At 41.4% G+C, this 26,115-nt stretch overlaps 1 protein-coding gene across 2 annotated transcripts in view; it reads right to left on the reverse strand.

Moving 5' to 3' along the window:
• The window catches only part of CDH20 (cadherin 20), a 118,724-nt gene extending 97,175 nt beyond the window's left edge, over positions 1-21,549 (reverse strand). For both annotated transcript variants that reach the window (XM_066559370.1, XM_066559379.1), the window contains exon 1: positions 21,258-21,549. The gene's annotated coding sequence lies outside the window, so the exon portion shown is untranslated. The remainder of the gene's footprint in view (positions 1-21,257) is intronic.
• Between the last annotated feature and the right edge of the window lie 4,566 nt (positions 21,550-26,115).

The following is a 26,115-nucleotide window of genomic DNA, read 5'->3' on the forward strand; positions in this document are numbered from 1 at the left end:
CGCCTTCCTGGCCGCAAGGACACACTTCTGTCTCATGGACAGCTTATTGTCCACCAGGAACCCCAAGTTCTTCTCTGCTTTCCAGTAGGTCAGACCCCATCTTCTGCTGGTCCAGTTATTCCTCCCCAGGTTCAGGACCCTGCATTTGCCCTTGTTGCATTTCAGAAAGTTGCACTCTGCCCATTTACACCTCTCAAACCTGTCGAGGTCCCTCTGAGGGGCTGCACAGCCCTCTGGGGTATTGGCCACTCCTCCCAGCTTTGTGCCATCAGTGAACATGCTGACCCTTCATCCAAGTCATTGATGAATATGTTAAACAATACTGGGCCCAGTATTGACACCACCAGTGACAGGCCTCCAACTAGATCCTGTGACAGTGATTACAGCCCTCTGGGATATGCTGTTCAGCCAGTTCTCAATCCACTTCAATTTGTGTCCTCTCCAGCAATTCTTGATGAAATTTATTTGGCAATCATGCTGAGAGGAAAAACATGGATCTGACTCTTTGCCCAAGCTTGATCCCATCCCACCTTTTCCTATTTTCTCTCTTGAACTCACAGTTGCAAACACATTTGCTCCCCCTATTCCCTAAGATACAGGCCAATGTCCCAGGCACATGACCCTCGGTGTATATGGCTATTCCTCATTTTTATTTGTTGTCCCGATGCTAAGATGCCCGGAGCACAGTCAGCATGGTCTCAGCTGCTGACAGGGATGGAGGAGACATGGCCACAAGCTGGTGTCTTACACAGAGACACACCCAGCTCTGCCCAAAATATGGGAAGGAGCCTGCCAAATGTCTACTATGTCACATCCTACCAGCCCTTTGGTAACAGCCAGGACAACTAAGAGGAGCAAGGCCAACCAGACTGCGACACAGCTTCCCTCTCCTTTCCCAGCTGGCAAGACCCTGGGCACCAGGATTGTGCCAGGATGGGGGATGTGGGAAATCACAGGTGGAGAGAAAGCAGCCTCCCAACTACTGCTTCCACAGGGATTGTGGGAGAGCACAGCGCTACCTGTCAGCATGGCCCCAGCTCTGAGGGGACACCCTCCCCCTTGGCCACTGGGTGCCTGTGGGATGTGGGGCAGCAGGGCTGTCAGCACACCCATGGTGGGGAAGGGTGGCCTGAGGGCCAGGTGGCACCTGGTGGTGCTGGCATGGGAAATGTGCTCCTGTCCCATGCAGGGACATGGCACCTGTGTGCACTCGAGTGACGTGTGTACTCTGGACCCACAAGGTTAATTACAATGCCACCTGTAGGAGGTACTTTCCCACAAATACGAACCTTCTGTTTTTTCCATATGCTCCCATATGGTCCAATTTTATTTCATAAGCGGAGTTATACCAGAGCTAAGAAATGACAGCAAAGCTTTACTTGTGTGCCTGAAATGTCAAAACCAGAAGTCACCTGACTTTGATAAATCCAGGGTTCAAAAAAAAAATTAATTTAAATAAATTCCATCTTTTCCTTCGACAGTCTAGCTTAGGAATAATTTACATGCACAAGATACATAAAATTTGATAAATTTTGTCATGAAACATTTTCATTTGTGCCTGGCAAGAGGTCAGTGAGAAGACTCAGATTTTCTTATCTTGATGTCTTCTCTGCAGCCTTCTTGCTTTGCACCCTAGCTGCAGTCCAAATATGCCCTGCTCTACACATGTAGAAAACATTACAGAAATCAGATACAATCTCTGTTAATTGTGGGAGGGGCAGAAGAAACAGTTTGATTGTAATGCACTACAAAACACAGTATTAATGTGTGATGTACTACAAAACATAGTATTAATCCCTCAAATAATAGCAGAATAAGTACAAATGTTCTTAATCAATTTCTTCTAATTCTTATCAACAATCAGGAAAAAAACAGATGATAAAAATGCTTGAAGCATTTCAGGTGTCTCCACATGGCGTCTGAAAATAGAATTTGTTAGCAGATTGACTGAAATCTCTCTGGTTTTAGAGATGTGCGAATGGTTGTGAGAGGAATGCCTGAAACAAGTCACTTCTAGAGAAGCTTTGAACAATAAAGAGCCTCTGTTTTCCAGTGAGTTGTGCATATGCACACAAACGCTCATCCATAATGTGAATTTAAAATAATCCTGATGGGAGTGAGAGGGGGAAGGGACACATGGAAATAACTAGGCAGACTTTGACCCTTTGTGTCAGAAAACAAAGACTTGTAGTTCAAATCCAAGATAGCAGCTCCCATTTGACATGGTTTCAACAGACGTACACGCCTTCTGGCTTAAGCCTGTCCCTAAAGGATACTAAGACCAAGCAAAGCTTGCTTACAAGCCACCCAACCACAACATGATGGTTTTAAGTGGAAACAAATAAATGGAATAGATGTAATTAAAAGTCCAAACTGAATTAGTCAAAACGGCTACAGCTTCACTTTACTAAGTCAGTGAAGGGCAGGAATGGAGCATCTGGAATAGCTGTTTGGCATAGGGTCACTATGAAGATGAATTAGGGTTAATTTTCTACTGGAGTGTAGGTCAGGCTCTGTGCTGTGGCAGAGCACTCAATTTACTGGGTATGTTTTGGCCTACTTAGAGCTTTAGAAAATAAATATTACAATGTTAAATTAAATATGTTCTGTGACAAGGACTTGCAACATTGGGAGAATGTGATTTATATGCAATTGGCTCATATATACCATCTAATATGATATGCACAGTGTAATGAAAGCTCAAGGGTCTGATCTGCAGTGCAGAGATGCTTTACAATCCTCTTTCAGGTTGCACATTGTTTTTTCTTTCTCCTTTTCTTCTTTTTTTTTTTTTAATGACTACATGAGTTAATTAGTGGTTATGTACTCTGTCTCTTTGCCTGGCCTAGCTTATCCCTACTGCAATAAATCTCTTTTCTTTCACTCTCCCAAGGATCATTACAACTTTAGCCAGCATTGAACAAAACTAATTGAAAGCCACCTGCTTTTAGGATCACCTTAATGAAAAATGAAGAAGTTAAGAAACAAAATTCAATCAACTTTCTAACAGTCTTTAATTTCCTATTAATTCACACAAGTGCAGAGACAGAAAACCCCTCACATTATCCCCTTTGTTTTCACTGCTGGTCTTATCATCCAGTTCTCCTTACATCTATAGAATTAGAAATTATTATTTTTGTAACCTAAATCTCCCATCATTCTTTAATGTGGAACTAATAGTTTTGCATTTCATCTTTTTAACTGCTACTATACAAAAAAAGAAATGTACTTGCAATAGCCTTCCTATTCTTTTTGCTAAATGTTTGGGTTCTTTTAATCAGACAGGTCCAGATTCAGCAGAACTTTTATTGACGTCAAAGTCCACTCAAGCACCTACACAAATGATCTAAATCTTACTGCCTTTGATGATGTTCAAGCACCTGCAGAAATCTGGGAAAAAGGCTGAACTTGCAAGACTGAATAGTTACGGATTTTGTGAGGTAGGGCTTTGGTACCCAGACATGCAAAACCTCTGAGCACATACTGAACCTCAGGCAGGTGACCAAGTACTATTGAAGCTGATAGGAAGTAAGCACATGTGTCAAGATATGCACTTTGCTACCACTGCACAGGAGCTCACAATTTAGTGGAGTGAGCAGGAGTAAAGGAAACATTCTTGAGATAGCTTGATGGCTACGCTGTTTCTCCTAACTAGTTTCACAGCTCATCTATAATTGTGAAGAAATAAGCCTGGAAATGGTTAAGAGTGGCTGATTTATTTCCTGCAGGCCAGCCAGAGCAAAAGACTGAGAAAAGAAAAAAACAGAAAAAAACAACAAAAGGGGAACAGGAGACAGATGGGACTAACGACTATTTGTGTTGCAGCAGGGCTTAGATGTCCCAGTAAAGCCTGGGATCCCACAGCGAGACGCTGTGCAAACATGTCAGTGAGGGTGTTCAGTGAAGGGCAGTTGCCTGTAAACACTGCAAGGGGAAGTCCCTTTGAAGTCAGCAGAGCCCAAGCATGCAAGAGGTTTGTACTGCCAGGCCACGCATTTCAAGCTGTATGATTAATTGCAGTAGAGTGTGCCAAAGCAGAAGACAGGCTTTCTCATAGGATGGCCACCAAAGATATAATGAGCTGAGGAAGAAAAAAAATAGGCTCATAGATAATATATTGGTTTTATTTAATAGTCTACTGTTTACTTCCTGTGAATGTAAACATATCATTATTTCTCTTGCTTCAAAAGAATAAGAATTCTATTTAGATGAAATAAGTTTAAAACATTGCAGGTAACACGCAGTATGGGATAAATGTTACCTGCATGTAAATGTACACTTCTCTCATTGATTATAGTAATAAGATATGCAAAGAAAAATCAGAGGAATATAATTTGATCCTTTTTGGAAGCTACTCTGAAATCCATGCTGTATGTATTGTGTGTGCATGCACAGAAGAGAAAGAAGAGTCAGGAGTCACAGCACTGCAGAACCTTTCCAAAGACGGCAAATTCCTGCTGCTTTAGAAGTGAACTAATGGCTACAGAAGGTCAATGGACCTAGAAACAAGGTGAGTACCCCAGTTTGTGAACCTGCAGTTTCAATGATGCAATCATTGCTACAACACGCAGAAAAGGCTTAAAAACAAAGGCATACAGAAGAATGAAAGGAAGGAAAAAAGTACCAGTCAGGAATAATTATCACAGTGTATAAAACTTTCCACTCCTTTATTATCATAAATTGCAAAGTTTTATTGATGCATATTTTATCACAGCACTCTTGCCATATGTGATCTGAAGATTCAGAGCCTGTCCCCGGGGACAACGGTACTGATATAGATAATCAAGAATTCCTTTTATGCTCCTCTCAACACAGCCACAGCTCAGATTGAAATTAACATCTTTTACAATGAAACACCAGTTTTCTGCCACAACTAGACATGACAGCTGGAGAGAGAGACCTGCTTATCCAGTTATTCCTTCAAGTCTCGGTTTCATTACAGCCATGAAGATGTAAACTAAGTACAAAGCAATGCAGACGGTCACTGAATACCAGAAAACCAAACTGCATGCAACCTGCCACATGAAGAAATGGGAAGAGAAATGCTTCCAAATAAATCCAGGGATGAAAATCAAAGATCAGACGTAGTCCCTTAAAAAAAACGATGAAGAGGAATCCAAAAGCTTTGAACTTTTGCTGTGTTTGCTGCCTGGACTAGACTGGGTGTTGCTTGCACACACGCATGTGCACACAAGAGTGGAACCCATGGCCAGAAAGAAACCCAGCATCGGGTTCTGTCCTACTTAAATCCTCCAAAGCAAGGATTTGACCTAGTGGAAGCACTAAGTCTGCTTAGTGTTGGTATTTGTTCCTGGTCATTTTTTTAGCTTGACTGCTTCCACCTGCACATTGTCCCTGTTTCTCACACTACTGAGGAGGGGGACATGAAAGTTGTTTTACCCTGCTCCCCATGGGGTCAAACATCACTGTAGCATCTGACTGTCTTTCTATAGAGCATTAAACAACCAACATCTGCCATGTAGGCTTCTCCCTCTCATCCTACTCCCAAGGGAGAACTGGGTATGCATTGTAGTGTTTTGTTTTGTTTGATTTTTTTGTTTTGGCATGACTTTGTTTTTGTTGTTTTAAATCTACATGCTGGGTATATTGGGAAGGAAAACAAGGGCAGCACCTTGCTTGTGAAGGAGAAGGTGGTGGGGTTTTGGTGGGGTTTTAAATGGTCATCAGTTTCTGAGGAAGTTAGTGTCAAAGTCTCAGCCCAGTTTCCCAGAAGACACAGCTTCCTGCTGGCTGCTAGAGCTGATAGAAAGGTGCAAACTTCACAGACTGTCACAGGGAGCTGGAAATGATAATGCACTGGAAAATTGCATCTGTTCCATGTGTAAAAGCAGTTCAAGTCCAGCTTTGAGAACTTGCCTACCTATCACAACATTTCAAAGGAGTCTGTTGCTTTGTTATATTACATGCTGGGACAATACAGAGCAAAACCTACTCCATTGATTATTGTTTTTTTTTTTTTTTCCCCTTTTCTTTTCTGATTAACATCCTACAGCCTAGGGGTTGTCTCCAAACAGGGAGGCACAGAAGAGAGGTTATCAATGTGTTTTGAAACATGTAAGTGGGCAAATGTGCTGTTAGAGATGCAAGGATGCTCAGGAAACATTGAAAGGCTATTGCATACCTTCAGGTTAGATCAGGAAGGAAGTACAAAAAGGCACATGCCACTTTTCTAGCCTTATGTCTTTGTCTTTCTACAGGCTGCACAAAACAGTACTTCCACATTTCAATTCTGTGGATGAGCTCAGGCTAAAAGCACATGTAAATGCAAGCCCACTTTAGGGTCATTATCAAGTAAGACAGGGAAAAAGAAGGCTATGAAAGAAGACAGATATGTGGCAGAACTGCAGTATAAGGATCTAATTGAAATTATCAGCAAAAAAAAAATAGCACTAACACATTAGTTGGATGAGTCTTCAGGGGATAAAAATGAGAGGGCAGGACCTCTCACCCTGCATTAGGACACTGTCATTTTCACTTTCCTTAACCAAGGAATGTTTGGAATTTCCTGCTCCTCATCCCACTGGAAGGGCTCATCTCACTGGGAAAGCTGATTCCCAAATACTCAAAGCCTTTTGCATTCATGAAGGAGATTCTTTTTTGGGTTACTCATTCTGCCTTTCATTATGTTTTTAATTGACACATTTCCCAGAGTTCAGTATTATAGAATGCATTGGAAGGAAGATTGGAAGAATAATGAAGATATTCTTCTGCATGAAGGACACTCTGGAACACAAGTTAGATGACTGGGATTTCTCCAGTCTTGCGCACACACACACCCACAGTGATGACTGCAACCCACTGCAACTACGAAGTCTAGATTAGCTAAGACTGTTTGAAAGAAATGTAACAGTACCTATTACTTTTCCTTTCACAAGAGATTTAAGATAGAATATTTACTATGATCATACAATTTTTATATCAGATTGAAAAACAGAATTTCCATCTTGCGAGAAGTTATAGCACTTGGCATTTCTTCCATGTCAGGCTAAAAAGCCCAAATAATGCAATTTATCTTTCCATGGAGTTCTTAAAAATCAGTTTAAAAAGGCAAAAACTTTAATATCTATGGTATGATATGGGTCATCTCAAAGTTTTAGAAATAAAATGTTTAGTGTTAAGGAGCAAGAAGGGCGTGGTGATCTTGCTCCTTCACTCCAACTTCAGATGGCCACAGCTGAGAGCTGATATTCTTGATCCACTTATCTCTATCTGACTATGGACCCCTCTCCCCAGACAGAATTAGAACCCCACCAGACATGAGGATCTCATGGTGTGGCTGCTCCCAAGAGGCTTCACACCAATGCAACATCTCATCCCAATTACAAATGTAAATGTCAGACAGATTTTCCTGTGGAGCATTTTACTAAAGGGTCTATTTTCACTATGAACATTTTTAGATTTAATGAACAACAGATACAACAGAACAACAGATAAAATACTTAATTGGATACTTCAGTGATCAAACCTAGTTGTTATTTTACAACCTGCTTTTTTGAATCCTTTGGGTGTGGCTATCAAGGCAGAATATCAGGTAAGAAGACTAGTATTCAACTTAGAATCTCAGTGTGATTTGTAAATAGGAAAGGACTTTGAAAAGATTTGAGATGAATCTTTCTTTGCAGCCTCAAGTTTTAAAAGTATATAAAAGTTTTATAAGCAACTCTTTTTATAATTCTTTTCATGGCAATACTGATTTAAAAAATTATTTTACAACTAGAAATCAAGAAGCACACTGGAATACTTTTCTATAAAACTCTCATTAAGGTAGAGACCTCATTGGGAATCTGTGCAAGGTCTATCATGATGTATAGAATGACCAAGCCAGAGGTTGATGGGGTCATTTTTGTAACAGAACAGTAACAATAAATTCATTAAAAAAAAAAAATCAGAGAAAAACAATCTAAAATCAGTTGCTTGCTACAAAGAGACCTCAGACCCTCTTTGAGTGAAATGTATTCTCATTGCACCACCATAACCCCATTGAAACCAGTCAGCTTGCATTATGGTATTAAAGAGCGGAGTAAAAGAGACATGCCATGTTGTAAAAGTTCTTTACATCTTTCTTTGAAATAATGACATGGGTCATTGTTCCAGACACCAGTCTGTCCTTACACAGTAAATCCTGAGTCTTTAAGATAGATGGGTTGTAATTAGAACTAAAACATAGCCTATGGGGAAAGATCTTTCCCCACTTAAATCACATTGTTTTCATTGCTGCACTGGTGTAAATGGTATTTTTATGTATGTGTCCAGAAGAGAACTCAACTGCAATATTTCTTCTCTGCTGCTGAAATATTAACATTAAAAAAGCAGTATTTTACAAAAGTCATATAAACACAGTGCTTCCAACACAATCAATTTTGTTGAAATTATTTTACACCATCCTTCATCCTTGAAATTATATCCCTTCCTTTGTGGACTGTTTGAAAACTTAAAAAATTCTGAACTTACTTGAAGTAAGACTCAGCAGTACATTAACTGGTAAAAATCAAAGTACTTCTTTTTCTCCCCAAGCCCAGAAGAATTAATTTTGTTGCCACTAAAGAAGAACAGGCACCCAACTTTTGAACAGAAACTGACCTAATATTACTGAAACCCTGCATGCAATTAGCTTCTTGTAAGAGCCATCTTTCAAGCAGTCTTTTTCTGCCTCTGAATTCCAAAAGCTGCTCATGAGATCCATCAAAATTAGGATATTAATAGAGGACCATTTATCAAGCTCGATGGGTTTGTTAGAGGCACACTTGTCTAGTTAACCAACACTGTCAGGGTATCTTTTAAAGCAGACAATACTGTTAAGGGCCTCCTTATTATTTCTACTCCAGGTTTCTCACAACCGTGTCTGTCCAGCAATGGAAGCAGTCTGCCCTAGGAGGGGGTCCTCAGACAGCAGAGGGTCCCCCCAGAAAGGGACCCTCCTTGGCTATGGGGTGGTATGGCGGCCTCGACCCAAGATGTGGTGATGTCCAAAGGGACTCCTGGTACAGTGGGGTGGACACCTGCACCCCTCAGTGCTGTGGGCATGTGAAACCACTAGTGAGTGTCAAAAGCAAAGAGGGCTGCTGGCCTCTTGACCCCAGGGACTGCAGCCCATTTCCCAGAAACTTTGGCCTGGGCTGAAAAGAGGAAAATGGCTAGCGAAACGGGATGGCAAATTCATGGTACGGGATTGGGAACCAGGGGCTGACTCCAATGTTTGGTTTTTCTCTTGTCTTTTTCCTTGATGGCCCACACTGTTCTCTGGGCTTGTTTTACATTCACTCAGCCTTGTGTTCAACAGCATTTTGGTTTTGAGATATATTCTCTTCAAGCAAAAAAAGCAATTTTTTTTTCCACCAGAAACATATGAACTTCAACCTTTTCCAGGAAAAGATTTCTCAGATCAGGGCTCCTTCTTGGCACTTTGAGACACAAATCACAATCTTGACCTGTTCATTATTTAGTGTGATTGCTCTGACAGGTCTTTTGTCTGAGCTTTTGCTAAAGGCTTTGGTTTCCCTCTAAAACATGACTTTGAAATCTAAGCTTTGACAAAACAGAACTGTGATCTCCCAGCTCCGGTATTTGGACTGCAAGCACTACATCCTATGTGTTTGTACTGTAGGGGATCTGCATATTACCTAATACCTGCAGGCACCTCTAAACCACAATTTATAACTAATAATAGAAGTTTTATCGTTGTCTGGTGATTCAGTCTCAGAAACCTAAACCTGACGTATCTCTTCAAGCACTCAGATCCACTCTGTGGACAAAAGCTAAAAAAATTCTGTTGTATCAGCAGATTCAAAGCTAAACTCAAATATGCTCTTATCTAGGCAAATAATCCCATCAGATTGTTAACCATTGGCTTTGGCAGTACAGTGTCCAATGGTGGCAGAAGTTGTGCTAAGGCTGGACACTTACCCCACCCCATCTCTGCCTCCTTTTTCACACAGACTCACTTGGCTATGCTGGCAGCACTCATTTACTGGCACCAGTACTGCACAAGTTTCAGATAAAGGAACACCATTTTATGCAGTCCTAATCCTTAAACATTTATTGTCACATCTGTGACTTTTTCTGGTTCCAGGGTTTTATATAAGACAGGAACATTGAGGTTATCTGATCAACTTATGTTGACAATACCCCACACATGGCAGAGGACAAGCGGATAAAAGATAGTAAATGTTGTGAATGCTGTGTCTTCCCCTTTCCCTTTTTATTTCCTCTAAACATTACTGGAGAAGAATGTACTGCAAAGTCATAAATAAAGTATACTTGTCAGAAGCTATGATCTTAAAATATTCTAAGGGTTTGTTTGTGTTCTCTCCATAAATTGTTTATTGGTCAATATGGACAGAATTTGCAAATGCATCCTCCTTTGCAGTTCACTGATATTGTCTCCATTCTAAATACTTTCACCTAGTATTAAGCTTCCAAAAAACCCCCACTTCCTACTCTTTTTTCATTGATGAGAAATTTTCTAATGCTGAACATTCAATTATGCAGCATTACGTCACCCTGTGTTTCTTATCCTTAAGGAGATGGTGAACATTAAAGGACTGTATGATTTTTAAAGTTACTATCAAAGGTAGGGTTATGTAGTTGGCTTGATGCTTTTTGAGTCATCTCCATCTACACAGTAAAGCAAATAAAAAGAAAAATCTCTGTAGAAAATAAGTTTCTAATTTATATTTTTACTTTCCTGTGTCATGTTAATGACACAGTAACAGGCCAACACTGTGAAATGGTACCCTGGTGAGCAAATTATTATGAAATGAAGTTTATCAAGGCAGTGATTTCAGTGTCTGAATAGCCCATGAGGATACAGAACAGGAAAGATCTCTTTAGCCAGAGAAGACACAAACCTTTAACACAGAAACTGGACATTCTCCTAACTCTCCAGGAGCCCTGCAAAGCAAAGTGGTCTTCCAATAAAACAATCATCCTGCATAGAGTGATATTGTAAATCAGAAGTTAAGTGGTTCAATCCCCTCTAGATATCTCCTAAAGAGGCAAAAACCCCTGACTAGTTGACTTAAAAATGCTTTTAAATGCACGTAGTTGTTGATAGATTGGCTATTTACAGCTAGTAAGTCAAATCTGTTATGACATTTGGTAATTACCTCTTCAATAAATAACTTGATAAGTTCCCAGAGAAAAGAAGGCAATTTATCTCAGAATAAAAACAGTTTTGGTCCACCAACTCTATGAGGCAATTTGACAGGTAACTGTTACTACATGGGGAATTTGGATGCTCAGTGATCATTAAAAATAATGGGAACTTAAGTGTCCAGATCCTACAGCAGTTTCAAAACTCTTAGCCATGCTCCCTGGGGACAACTACTTTTTGCCCACTGCTAAGGTATTAACACTTAAACACTCAGAAAAGAAAGAGAACAAACTGCATAAAACCCCAGTGTTAGATGGCTATCTATGAGCATTTTACTAATGTTTTACTAAATTGACACAATGAAGAGGAAACTGGAACACTTTATAATTTATTTTTTATATGGTAACTACTGATGTTTCAACAAAACAAGGACTTCACAGCCAAAGGGTTCATTGGCAACAGGATTAAAGTGGCAACAGATTTTAATGGGAATGGATTTTTTGAGGCTAGGAATTTGTAGTAAAAAATTAACACCTACCTGCCAGACAACCATATATGTTTGTTCTGCATAAACACCTGTACAGCCCAGTAGAGGATTACAGAGGTAATGCAGTGGAGGTCTTTCTCCCAAGGGTGAGAAACAAATGAGGTGGAGATAGCAAACAGTAGTAGGAAAAGTTATTAGCTATACTGGGTATCACTGCTGTTAGCCATGGCTGATGCATTGCCTCACTAACAGTCGTCTGTTTAGCAGGCTGTAATACAAATGAGTCTTTAATGGGAGCCCCTTCTCTTGCACAGAGCAGCAGGACAGCAAATGAGGGCACTTGAGGAGCTACACAGGCCAAACAGGCAAGGCAGAGTGAAGGCAGAGTGAAGGAAAACAGACAGGCAGAGACTGACAGCTCAGTTGAGCTGCTCTCTTTCCTTTCTTGCCTTTGCTTCCATTATTGCTTCTACACATTTGAATCTAGCAGCCAGTTCCTTTGTCCTCCACTTCATGCTGAGATGTACCCTGGGCATGAGACAGCAGGAGCCCACCTGGAAGAGTGCATCCTCCACCACACTGTATTTAACACAGCGCCTTTAGTGGCACCACTGAGCTCACCCTCACGAGGATTCGCCTTTCCCAAGTCTATACTACACAAAAAAAAAAAAATGTTTAGCCATGGTTCAGACCAACATTTCTATACAATGGTTACATTTTGTATATAGCCCTAATATCTACAACACATTGCTGATAGACGCCTTTCTCTTGGTGTATTGGTGAGCTACAATGAAAACACATGCAAATCTAGGAATATGATTTTTTTAACAACTCCCCCAATATTCTTTACTCACCCTGGAGACTTCTTGTGGGATCCAGGTGCTGTCATTCCAATCTTTATCTGTTACCACAAACTCCTCTGCTTACTGCCATGCTCATTTACAACCCTGTGGAACAGTTATTTGTCTTCTTTTTGTATTAGTCTCTTTCCAAGCCAGAGCCAAATTCTGTACTTGCAACCTATCAGATCTGTCCTTTTTTGTCTCTGTTATTCTATGAAGACATTTGTCATTTCTTTCTGTCTGCCTCACTATACAGATCCTGTTTTCTTGCCCTCCTGCAGCTTCTTTCTCTGTTCAGTCTCCTCAAGGTTTTGCTGCTATTATCATCATTTTGTCTCAGCATGCTCTCTGTCCTCTTGAAGGCTGGTTTGACAGATCCTCTCTTGTCATCTGCTTGAAGGCTGATTTCAGCTCTTCCTTGCAGCGCTGTGCCTATGCGCCTCCTCCGCTACAAGTGTTTAATGTGGAGCTTCTTCTACCAGAGCTGCTCCTCGTGGCCCTTCCTCCTGAGGAGCGTCTCCAAGAGAGAAGGTGTGCGGGGCTGTGGGCCACAGAGCTGGTCTGATAATGTCAATAGCTGACTGCTGCCTTTCCAACAGGCCTGGCAGCCCTTCCCCTTGTCATTGTCAAGGATATGCACTACTCATTTGACAGGATCTCCTCTGGGTGTTCATGGGGTGAAACCCAGAAAAGATGGTGTTTAACCTTGCTATTAGAACAAATTTACCAACCTGTGCTCACTCCTCATGCATTCTTTGCATGGAGACTATCCATTTCCATACCCCTTCCTGATGGAGACAGCAGCAGCTCCTCTCAGGAGGTACATTAGCTGTTTGCTGCATGCAGCCCTCCTTTGATATTGAAAGAAACTGAGTGTTCAATTAAAACACACAGGATACACAGTGTTCCCATACTTCCCTTTCTGGGAAAGCACTTTTCTGTCCTTCATAGGTCCTTCACGAGGTCTGCAGATTTCTTCTTTATTTCTCCACTGTCTTCCTTAAAAACACATTTTTGCTCTGAAGCCTTAATATATTACACCTGCAGGTCAAGTAATACATAATATTTACTTTAATGGTTAATGTCCTCCAGATTATGCATGGATTGGAGGATGCTTGGGGCAAAACTTCAAATTTTATTTGAAGGGAAATGCTTCTTTTCATTAAGAAAGCTCCCCTTTCAGAAGTCAGTCTTCTAGATCAGACAGAGAGCCACCATAACTTCATCTCTTAAAGCCTGTCTCTCCTCTTCAAAAGTATCTTAAAATTGAAAAAATGGACTAATTTCAGCAATGGGCTAAGCACATAGAAGGTACTCCATAATCTAATGAAGTACCTACATTATTCTTAAGAGATTTGCCAGCTAGTGATCTACTACTGCTATTTTAATTTATGTTACATCGTGATTGCAATTCTAAATTAAACTCATACAGGCAAGAAAATTTATAGTTAAGCCTTTCCGTCAATCCTTAACTTTCTTCGCAGTAACAAAGTGACATATTGCGAGGGCTCTCGACTGTGTCTCACAATACCTAGGCATGTGCAAAGGTTAATTACTGTACTGGATTTGAGTGACAAGGCTTTGCTGGTGTGAGGGGGCTACAGGGGTGTTTCTGTGAGAGCTGCCAGAAGCTTCCCCCATGTCCATTACAGCCAATGTCCGCTGGCTCCAGGAGGGACCCACTGCTGGCCAAGGCTGAGCCCATCAACATTGATGGCACCACCTCTGGGATAGCTTATTTTAGAAGGGGAGAAAAAACCCTTGTGCAACAGCAGCTGGAGAGGAGAGTGAGAACATGTGAGAGAAATAGCTCTGCAGACACCAAGGTCTGTGAAGAAGGAAGGGAAGGAGACGGTCCAGGCACTGGAGTAGAGATTCCCCTGCAGCCCCTGGTGAAGACCACGGTGAAGCATCTGTGACCCTGCAGTCCCTGGAGGACCTGAAATCGAAGCAAGTGGATGCCCAAAGGTGGCTGTGACCCCATGGGAAGCCCATGCTTTAGCAGGCTCCTGGCAGGACCCGTGAATGTGTAGAGAGCCCATGGTGAAGGTAACCTATGCTTCTGGGATTTGTGATCGATCCTGAAGGGCACCCATGCTGGAGCACTTCATGAAGAACTGCTGCCCATGGGAAGGCCCCACATTGGAGGAGTTTGTGGAGAACTGAGTCCTGTGGGAAGGACTCCATGCTGGAGCAGGGGAAGAGTGCTAGGAGTCCTTCCCATGAGGGAGGAGAAGCAATGACAATGAATGATAAACTGACTGTGGCCCCAATTCCCTGTCCCCCTGTTCCACAGGGAGGCAGAGAAATTTGGAATGAAGTAGAGTCTGGGGAGAAGAGCTGAGTAATAAATTAAATTGATTTCCCCAAGCTGAGTCTGTTTTGCTGGTAACAGTAGTTTGTGAGGGATATCCCCTGTCCTCAACTTGACCTGTATTCTCCTTGTATTTTGTCTCACCCTGTTCAGCTGAGGGAAGGGATAGAGAGGCTTTGGTGGGCACTGGGGTCCAGCCAGGGTCAACACACTCCAATTACACAGACTCATTTTTTAGCTTTGATTTGCTGAAAGGAATCATGTAGAAGAACTCAGCTCTGGTGTGCTCTCTTTCTGAAAACTCTTAGCACCTCTTGGTCTATGCTGTTGGGTGCTACATAGCTTAAAAGGGCAAACCCTACACCTTACAGTGAGTACTTGTTCCATTGGGCATCTGCACAGAAGCACGAAGGGCATCAGATCTTCTGAAAAAAGTAAAATAATTTACAAAAAGGCCTTACTGAAAAACAAATCCACATTTTCCCCAGGGGCTCCATGGTAGCCCTAGCCAGCACTATTTCTTCCCTCTTTGGTGAGGACATGAATTAATGGCATGGACGCACAAGAACATCCCAATGCTGTCACTGTCAGAAATAACAGAAGATGGTGAAAAGGAGAAAACCAAGAGGGAAATTCAGAAGGCAGCCCTATTACCCAAATACCTCTGTGTTTCACTGGTTCCAGCTTAAGTTTGAATTGGTTGTGGTTTGGGGTATCAACCCCTGAATGCTCAGGTTTTTGAAGAGCCATTACAAAAATTGTCACAGACAAACGTATTTAACATACAGAATGCATTTAGTAGTGTACCTTGAATTTATATCTTAGCATGTGAATTATACTTATGCTTTTCAAAGGAAAACAAGTAGTTTAAAAATTGGAACTGACTGTGACTGCATGAAATGCTTCTTTCATCCATTCATTCTGTAAATGAGGACCCGAGTCAACTCCTTCACAACAGTTACGGTTTCTCAAGTCTGCAAACACTTTTCAAATGTGGGCTCTATCTTTTGGAATGCCATCAAGACATGCTTGCTAGTGTTGTAGCTGGTGAATTTTAAGTGTTTAGCTTTCAGATGAAATGTATGTAACTATGTTAAAAATTCCTCTGAAAAAAGTAGGTCTTATACATACGTTGCTGTCAGTTTTCACAGTTCTATCCTTTTTTTAATTACCCAAGGCATTCTGATTACAGAGCTACAAAGTAATCTATTTAAAGCTGGGTTTTACAGTGATCTAATGGGCACAAAAACCATACAGAATTAGAAAACATTTACTTCTCTTCCCCTTCCTCTTACATTGCCAAATATGTTTAAATCAAACTTGTTTTAAAAACAAATATTCCCAGGGTAAGGACTTTCATATCAACTTCTGGTTGTTTCTGTTGAATTAGAAACCTCTGGCAATTTTTTTCCTACTGAAATGTAAATGATGACATATCGTTAACTAGCAGCATTACACCACTAAAATACTAGGATGTGTCTTGCTTTCCTCAAACTTCCCTCTCCTTAAGTGCAATGCCTTAGAGGCAGCAGTGTTTAAATGGTACAAAGTACTCTACTAGCACCAGCCTGAATCTTTATTTAGGAGAACAAGCTTTGCATTCTTCCCTGCTAACATAGTATATGGAAATGTTCGGCTCCTCCATAAAGCACACTCATACACGATTACTGTCTACCCCAAGGTACAGCACTGACATGACAGATTCATGTTCCCAGCTGTGACATAAGGGCTCTTTGACAATACCACAGTGAAAGCCCTATTAAGAAAACATGTGCCGGACCGTGCATCTGATGCAGTTAAATGCTATAAAAGATTTTCCAGGTGTTAATGAGTTGCACGAGCCGAATTAAAATTAGGGGGATCCATGTGCTTGGAAATTCTCAAGGAGCAGGACTCAGGCTCTCAGAGAGACGGACAAACAGCGCTTTATAAGCACCACTGGCCACGCTCTGCACCTGACCATATGAGGTGATGAGCGACCCCGACTATTCACTGGGGGAACTGTTCATTGAGGATCCTTTGCATGGGAAAAGACAGAATTTCATGTCTTCCTGCAGTTTACTACATCCTTTTTACTTTGCTCTATTTGGGAAAAAGCACTAGTTATTTTCCCCCTTTTAAGCTTTTTTTTTTTTGTTCTAAAAAGAAGGAAAACATTATGCCTGCTGCTTCTTGTTTTTAGTTTTATGAGGCATTCAGCTTGACCCAATATAGATAAGAAATTGTCATTTAGTTTATGTTAAAATATCGCTGCTTAGAGTTTATGTTTTAAAGGACAGACAGTCTGTTGAACACTTTGAAAAAGCAGTGGTTGAAATTTTTCAAGGCAACGATGAGGCCTAATATAGATTCCTTTAAGATATGTATAAAATCCTATGTATGGGTTGCCCTGACAATTTCAACCACTAATACTTCAGAGTATGTGCATATGTTGTTTTGTACAACAGCTACCCACAGGAGAAATGCTTATTCATATAATCTGTTGACTTGATAAAAGATTATTTCTTTTCTTTGGCATGTGTGAATTTTCTGGTTACTCTCCTTGAGGAGGTAAGTTTTGTTTTAACTATATATGACAGGTACAGTGAGGGAAGGCTGCAATGCAGACTGTTTCATGCTGTTGTGACCACAATCACAGCCTTAAGCCTGGCATACAACAGTAGCTAAGGAAAAAAAAAAATAATTTTGTCGCCATGCTAATTTCAGCCTGATTTTCTGAAAAGGGGAAGCTCCCAGTAATATGACAACCAATGGAGTGTCTCTTCTCAGAAGTTAATTTAGAACCACCCATTTTATTTCCCACAGAAAAGTCAGTACTATTTTATCTCTCATTTCCAATCTAATATCCCAAGTTGTCTACCCACTCTTCCCCCGCCCCAACAGAGTTACTTAAATTAACTTGGAGCACTAAATTTTCTTAAAGGCGTAAGAAGACTAGGTGGAGAGAATAAGAAAACCATTGTTATAACACATTGACACTCATTGAAATTGATGTCTTAAGGGTTAAATTCCTCTGGCTTGCCAGGTGTTCTGTGCAAATGCTGCATTCATACAATGTAGTATCTGACCATTTAACCATATGTCAAACAATCTTTGCTATGACAACCAGATGTAGACATTGCCATGGAATGAAATTATCATTTTATTAATTACCCTTTAATTAGTTGATACAGGAGAGAACATGCAGTAATTTAGTCATAATTGGCCTGACTGAGACTCAGTACTTAAAGGGATGGAATCTGTTTGTGAGACTACTTGTTATGAATAACAATTATGTCTGTGACAATGCAATTTTATTATGAAGATGTACTATGCATTTCAAACGGTATAAATTGGTATTAAGGACAGGTATAAGATAGTATCCAGGATTCAAGCTACAATCTGATGGAAATTTTTTTCCTTGAATAAAAGTGTGTAATCCTCTGTGTATTTTGCTACACAATATAACAATGCAAGAAAGACCCCTTACCAAACTCACTGTGATGACCTAAGTGTGTTTTCAATGTATTTTATTATAGAAATGAGGAGCCACTTGCACTTCAGGCTCTTCGCAAATCTTTTTAGCAATCTTCAAATTATTCTAGACTTTAATATGATATTTGTGCAAGGGGTGCACCATGCAAATTTTTTGAAACACTCTTTGACAAAACATTGTAATCAGAAACTTGAGCAGAGTCTCATGTGATCACATGTCACCATACCTTTTGGATTTTTGTAAGAAAGTGGAACATCCCTAGATTTCTCAGACTACATAGGTGTAAATAAAGTTGGCAGCATCCCTCTCTAAACTGTAGCAATAGGTAAATGTCTTGAAGACATTCTTTCAACACAGATTGCTGTTAAATCAGGAATACTCTTCACAGACTGAGTATTGAGTATCACTGTAGTAGGACAGAGCACATTCAAGAGCTTAATAAAAATGCTTGTGAAGTGGATCTTAACATTGGCCCTTACATACCCAGTTGTTAAGAGATGTTTTTGTCATTCTGGAGCCGTTATTCTGTCCTTGCTCTTCTAAACTCTATGACCTGAGAGAAGACTGAAGTGTTTTATATTAGTTTTGTACTTTTAGATGGACAACATGCCTCATGTTTTCGCCTCTTGTCTTTCCACAAAAATCTCAGAAAGTGCAGGTCAAAACCTTCAGCAAACACAGCTCCAACAAAATATAACCAACTTCTTTACTTTTCAGAGCTGAATGAAAGCTCTCTCCTTCTGTTTTTTCTCATGGTGGGTAGCTCTTATTTTTTTTGCATGTGCAGTGACAGAAATTAGACTTAACTGAATTACTTTTAAAACCTTGCCCAATTTCAGCATGTTTATTTATTTCTTTATGATGGATGTGCAAGCCATATAGATGTCTCCAAGCCAAATAAATCTTTCATGTAAATGTTGTAAGGTCAAGGAAGTTATACAAATGATAAGTCTGTTGCCTTTTAGAAATCCTTCTACCTTGCTTAAATGACTATGGGCTGCTTTCAAAGTTGGTTTTTCCTTTTCTTTTTAAACACAACATCCTTCCATCCTTTCTGATGGTTAATTCACTATTATTCTTCTTTAGCACAAATGTGTGTATATATATATGGAAAAACATGCTATATAGCAAAGCAAAACACCTTTTTGCCTAGGGTGCCATCTTCCAGTTAATATCAGTAAGTCATATTCTGTTGCTTATAAGTGCATCTTGCTCAACAACTTATCACCACCTCCAGTACAAACACTCACAGGTTGTATCTTCCTGCTGTGTCACAGGGAATAGCTAACACAGTGTAACAAGAGATCATTTCATTAGATTACCATGAAAGAATCAACGCTGCAAGGAACTTGAGCTGAACAGGGACACAATCACAGTGCTAAAAACTCAAAACATTTTACCATTAAAGCCTTGTGTGACTGCTTGAGAAATGTCTTAGAGCAGCAGAAAAGCTGGCACCATTAGCTTTCATCCCTGCTGAGTTGGCAATAAAGTGCACACATAAGTAAAATGCATTAATTGGTATTAGTCAATCTAGTTAAAATGTTCATTCTCTAGGCATCTTCAGATTTCATTTCCATAAAATAGGATTTCTTTAAGTCTCATAATTTGATTTTGTCCAGCCCAAAATGACATTGACACAGTGACAGCAAAAGCACAATTACCCCAGCTTTACAAAGGTGCTCTCTATCTAAATAGACTGGGACCCACGTGCTCCCAGTGTCTCTCTCTCTCTCTCTCTCTCTCTCTCTCTCTCTCTCTCACACACACACACACACACAGAGAAAAAAAGCAGCCCACAGAAAAAAACCCAAAAACCTGTGGAAGAGGAAAAAGTGATGCATTTTCCTATAATTTCCCTAATGCTATTTTTTCTCCCTTTCCCCCCGTATTCTTCCTACTGTGCACTACTGATTACTGCACTTTAAGATCAGAATGAACAATTAACTGCCTAATTATTCCAGTCACACCAAGCCACAATGAAATCTTTATTCAGTGTTTACAGCAATCTTTGGCAGAGACTGTCTTGCTGTTTTTAAACCAAGAAGAACTGCTCCCTTTGGCTCCCTTCAGCATCAGCTGCCTGGGTTTCAGAGCTGGATGCCAATAATCAGCCTCCTTTTTCTCTTCCAAAGTGGCTATTTTTTTTTTAAGGGTGAAAAGACCTATTCTCATCAACTCCCCATATATTCTGCCTGATTTATGTCCCAGCCACTGGGTCTCTTCCTTCCGTATCTTTTACCATTTGTGTCCCCCCTCACCCCCTCCGCGCCGCTCCGGCGGCGCCCGCCGAGCCCCGGAGCCCCCGGACAGCCCCGGAGCCGCCGGACACCCCCGGACAGGGGGGCGCTTCTTCCTTGGGAGCCCGAAAGAGGGGGCGGGAGGCGGGTTGGCGGGGGGGATAATTTCCATCTCTGGCTGTACAGCATCCACACACATCCACACACGCACACCTTCTCTCACAGTTTTTTCTCGTTTTGCCGAAATCTCGGAGGAGGCTCCCCGCCCCGGGAAAGTTGGAGGGAGCCGCTCCATGCCCCGGGCGGCTCTTTCTGCCTACTGTTCGTCTCTCCAAGCTGCTCCCCTCTCCTGATGCTCCGAGCCCCGCTCCGCCCTGCGCTGCCCGGCTCTGCCCGCTCCCGCCGCCGCGCCAGGGCACCTGCGGAGCGGGGGAATCTTGTCCCAGCAAACTCCAGAGCGACCCGGGGTGGGCTCGCTTCGTTCCCCACCGCCTCCTCCTCGCCCTCTGACTGCGGCTGGACAGCCAGGGGGTCGGGGAAAGAAGAAAAAAAAATACCAGGAGGAACAACTAAGATGAAAACAATACTAAAATCCTAAGGAGGAAAAGGAAGAAAAAGTAAAGGAGAAAAGGGAAAGAAAACAAAAAGAAAAAAGTAAAGGAGAAAAATAAGAAAGAAATAAAGGGAACAAAAATAAAGCAAATGCGAAAAGAAAAAGGAGAGGGAGAAAGAGGGGGAAAAGGAAAAAAGCAGAAGAAAAAGTCCGCGAAGGAGAGGTCGGGTTACCTTGCAGTGTGGAGGAGCTCTCGACTGCCTTCCCGGCGACGGGACTTCCCTGCTCCGCCGGGTGCGCCCCTCACATCCCGCGCCCCCCGTTCCGTGCCGCGGAGGGAGCAGCCGCTCGCTCCTGTCCCCGGCTGCCGAGAGCCGCTCGGGCTGGGGGAGCTGCGCGGGGCGCACGGCCGCGGGCGGAGGAGGAGGAGGAGGAGGAGGAGGAGAAGGAGGAGGAGGAGGAAGGAGCCCCGCGGCCGCCCCGCTCCCCAGAGCTGCCCGCGGGAAGTGGCCGCCGCTGCCCCCGGCTCGGCTGCCCGTGGGTGTCGCGGCGGGTCTAACGCTGCCGCGGGGACCTGCGGGAGGCGATTGGTGCCGGAGCTGCGCCCTCCTGCGCCGCCCCCTGCCCTCCGTCCCGGGGAACCCCCCGCCCCAGCTGCGGCCCCCGGGCTCCACGCAGCCCCCGGCTATGGGAGAGCAACCCCGGGTGTCCCCTCCGCAGGGCTGGCTACATCTCGGGAGGATGCCGAAACGCACCACACTGGCTGCTGAGGTAGACCAAAAGTCACACCGGAGAGGCGAAGCTATCCTTTATTTAACTAAAAGGGTACAGAGATAAAAGCTGAATTTCTTTGGAAGGCTCGATTTTAGTTAATAAACACGCTGAGACTAATGTCAGAGATACTTTTATGAAGGCAAACAGTAGAGTCTCCTGGAGGGTTTGTGTAAGACTTTGGAAAAACAACCAAATAATAAAAGGGGTATAACATCCACCTTTAAAGATCGTTTTAGTATTCGTAAAAGCTGCCAGGCTTGCTGAAATACTCCCCATCCACAGAACAACAACTACAAAGGCAGCGGCAGGACACGGCATCCTTTCTGCCAACTAATTTGTCTCGATCTTGACCTGAAGCAGCCAGGAGGGCAGGTATTTCTTATCCAGCATTCCTGTGCTAGCCCTCATCTTTCTGCACAGAATGGGAAGACAGCAAACTTGCAACAACTTTGATGATGTGTATGTATGAAAAAGAGAGGGAAACTTGTCCACTTGGGTATGAGGAGGTTATTACCTCTCTAATAGCTCCCTGTAGTAATAACTCCTTTTGGCTGCCAGCACACAGCCCATTCCCTGTCTCAGTTAAATTGGTAAATCTCAAGCAACTCCGCTAAGCAGAGCTGTGCCCCATCAGTCTGTGGCCAAGCCGGTGAGTGGCAGTAGGAGACTCTAAATCTCATTATCCATTACCTGGGATGCTGCCAGTCCCTCAACAATTCGATCTTGAGATGAGGATTCAGATTATACAGTCAAGATTTGTTTTGGGTGAATTTTTTTGTTTTTTTCTCTCCAGATTTGCACTAATGATTATTTGCAGAACTAAGGTCTCACTGGCTAGTTTTTCTGGCCCTGCATTTTTCATATTGATCATAACATAGTCATTTCAGCATTACAGAAGAAAAAAGGGCAGTCAGATCTCTGGAGAGAAGTTGCTGGAAGTTTGAATGCTGGCAAAGTGCCCAAAACAAATGATGAATTACAACTATGATAAATGAATACTTGGGTGTGTTGGAAAGCCATACAATGTTCTCCCAGTTTCCTCTATTTAATGTTCATCTTTGAGCTAATCCTCAGGCTGATGGAACATTTTTAATGCAGCAGTTGGAGGAGGCAGGAATGGCCTTTGTCAGCATTACTGGTCAGCCACAGAGACTTGGCACATTTCTGACAAAAATAAGGCAAAACAGACCCCTTGGTACCACTTTGCCCTAATACTAGCACAGAATACTTGTAATAACATCTGGAAAAGTATCAGAACACCATTACTACTTTGAGTATCATCGCAAGAGCAATGACCTCTTACTGGAACTGACCTGGTTACTGAATCGATGCACTGACTTCTGGTAGTTTTTGCGCACATCCCATTCCTCTGCTTCAACGTGGTATACTTGGAATAAGTCTGATTGCAATCTTAAAGACTAAATAGATACCACTTGAAAAGTTTGCATTTCAGTTTCAGTGTAGTCTGTGAGTTTGTTTTTCTTCCCAGAAGCTGAACTGCAATTGGAGGAAAAAAGTCAGAATAAAATACATATGACAGCTTTAACAGAATGGCCACTCTAATGGATGTCCTTTGATTATTGCATGGTACTACAGTACCATGAAAATAAAATGCAGTACTGTCTATTGTTTAAGTTTATAATTTAGGATTAATATAGAGTACATAAGGCAGCACTCCTATGTGACACAGAAAACACAAGAGAATTCTATGATACATAGAGTAAAGCACTTGAACAAATCCATGCATTTAATAAATAAACTCCTCAGTTTCACATACACAGCCAAATGGGTTATCCAAACATTGTGTTTACTAAAGCAGATGCGGCTTCACACTTTAAATTCTGTCTCATGTGTTGTCTTCTTTCACAGGGACATGATTCAGTAATGTGCCTGTGACTTATCTTCTCTGAGACCTGTGCTACACAGTAAAATAGGAGGAACTTACATTTTCATTGTCTCATGTTCCCTTCCCAGTACACAGCTGAATCATGCATTCTGAAGAGTGCTTTCCTTGCCTCTGAAATTGGAGTTGAGAGATTGTGGCAAAGAATGTGTTCATCAACTCACCTGTCGCAGCATCACATACTTTCAACCACCAGGCTTTTTCAGGAAAAATGAGAGAAGGTTTCAAACATTCGTATGCGAAATGCACATACAGAATAGGTGGATGAAGAAGTGTCTCACCTCCTTCCTCAAAAACAAGAAATAAAATTACAATTTTAAATGTAAAAAAAAGGAATTGAACTATTAAACCTTACATGAATAAAAATAAATTGTTGAATCTAGAGCATTTATTAAGCACAGTTGTGATTAAGTGTCCTTACATGAAAGAAGTGAATCTTTCATCTCCAATACTCCCTGCCACCATACTATACATAATTCTAAAACCATACAGAGTAAAAAAAAATTCTAGAAAATGCAGCATGCTGAGTTGTTTTAAAATTTAGAGGCTTTCTGAGAGATGAAAGAAGCATTTTGCTATCACTGTTTGAACAAGAGAATTTTGTATGCTGCAAGGTATTTACACTGTTCTCCTACAAGGAAGACTTTGAAGATGAAGCATTATATATGGATATTGCTTGTGTGTTCATATAGCTTTCTGTCACGCAGGACTGAAACAAGACATGAGTTGCAAGTTACCTAAATGACAGAGGTGAAGGAGCAAGAGAGGAGAAAGCAGGAAAACAACTATTTTCCACTTTTATGTTATTGCATGTCATACAACAGCTTTTATGTTTCTCTCTTATACCTCTGCCTCACTTTATCCAGCTTGGTTCATTATTCTTCTGACAAGAAAAGAGGGTTTGGATTTTGCAGGTGTGGACTGTGTGTGGTGTCACTTTAGAGGTGGCTAACAAGAAATACTCTTTACAGACACTAGAATGGTATATTTGCACCAAGAGATGTCAGAGAAATTGATATGATGGAATTTTTGTAGCACCTCTGTGACTTTTTAGAATAGTGGGTGTTTATTTCACCATTGATTTGCTTTTGTAGTTGAGTTGATCATGACTAAACTGTAGTGATTTGTATTGTGCAATAAATCACAGCTTTTTAAAATACAACAATTGTTAAGGGCACTATAGAATCCATTTGAGAAGGCAAAAAGAGTGAATATTAACTAAAAAAGATTCCATATACCAAACAATAAAATGAATCCACGACCCACAAGCAGTAAGTTTCCAAAGCAATAAAACAATATTGCACATTGCTGAAGAAGTGACATAGCAAGACAATGCATCTATAACAAGAACGGTGAAAGGAATATGTGCGGTCATAAAGTCACATCCATCTCTGTAAAATGTTACTAAACCAGTAATAGGAATAGCTTTCAAGTTGTCATGTCCACAAGGAAGAATATCAGTCCTTGCAGCCAAGAAAGCCCAGGCTGTTACGTGCTACAGTGGTGAAACTCCTGAATGCTGTGCAGTCTGTTCAAAAATTATGTATGCACACAAAATCCAGTGAGAAATTAATAAGACTTCAGTACAGGACACAAAGACATGTATATGGCTGAACCTGTTCTTCCTGTTCTGCCACATGTGTACAGATGTACCCCAGAATGCTCCAAGACATGACTTTCCCCATCACATGCTTTTCTTTTGGTCTTCACTGTCCTTTTCTTCCAAGGAGCCAGTGATGTGTCCCTCAGGCCTCCCCTCCCCTTGGGAGTAAGGCTTGATTTTAACCCTTCTCAAGGGGTTATCTGAGCTTACCACTGTCAAAAAATCTTTGTAATGTTTTCCGTCCTCAGAAAAGAGGGATCCCCTCCCTCTTTGCTCTGCCTTTTTTTTTTGTTTTGCCTTACTCAGTCACTTAATATAGTGGTTTATCTCTTCTGTTACTTATGTAGGGTGGGGAAGGCAAATCTCACACAGCTTTCTTTTTAGTCACCGTTTTTTCTATATTAATTAAAGAAAATTTACCATATATTCAAATCTGACAGCCACCTGGAAATACAGCCTTGTTTTGGGCTATCTCCTGCTCTTTAAAATAAAGTCTTTGTCTCTCTGCCACCTCTACTTAAAGTTAATTATCAGTTTATCATATTAGTCTTGTTTTAGTCTATTGTTTCTTGGAAGATCTGTAGAATTCAGCATCTCCTTTCTCAATAGCTGTTCATAAGTAAGAGATTAATTAGAATATGGACATCTATTTCTGCTAAAAAGACCATGAGCATGGTTTGCTCCATCAGTGTCTTCTGAAAAGTAATTTGTGGTCTGGAGTCACTGAGGAAAATACTCTCTTTTTCTCCTGCTGAGAGAGGCATTAGCTTTTCCTTTAGCAAGTCTTTAAAACTCCATAGCAGTGGCAGGG

The sequence above is a fragment of the Molothrus aeneus genome, chromosome 1, assembly GCF_037042795.1.
Source record: "Molothrus aeneus isolate 106 chromosome 1, BPBGC_Maene_1.0, whole genome shotgun sequence".
In the NCBI taxonomy this organism is placed as follows: domain Eukaryota; kingdom Metazoa; phylum Chordata; class Aves; order Passeriformes; family Icteridae; genus Molothrus; species Molothrus aeneus.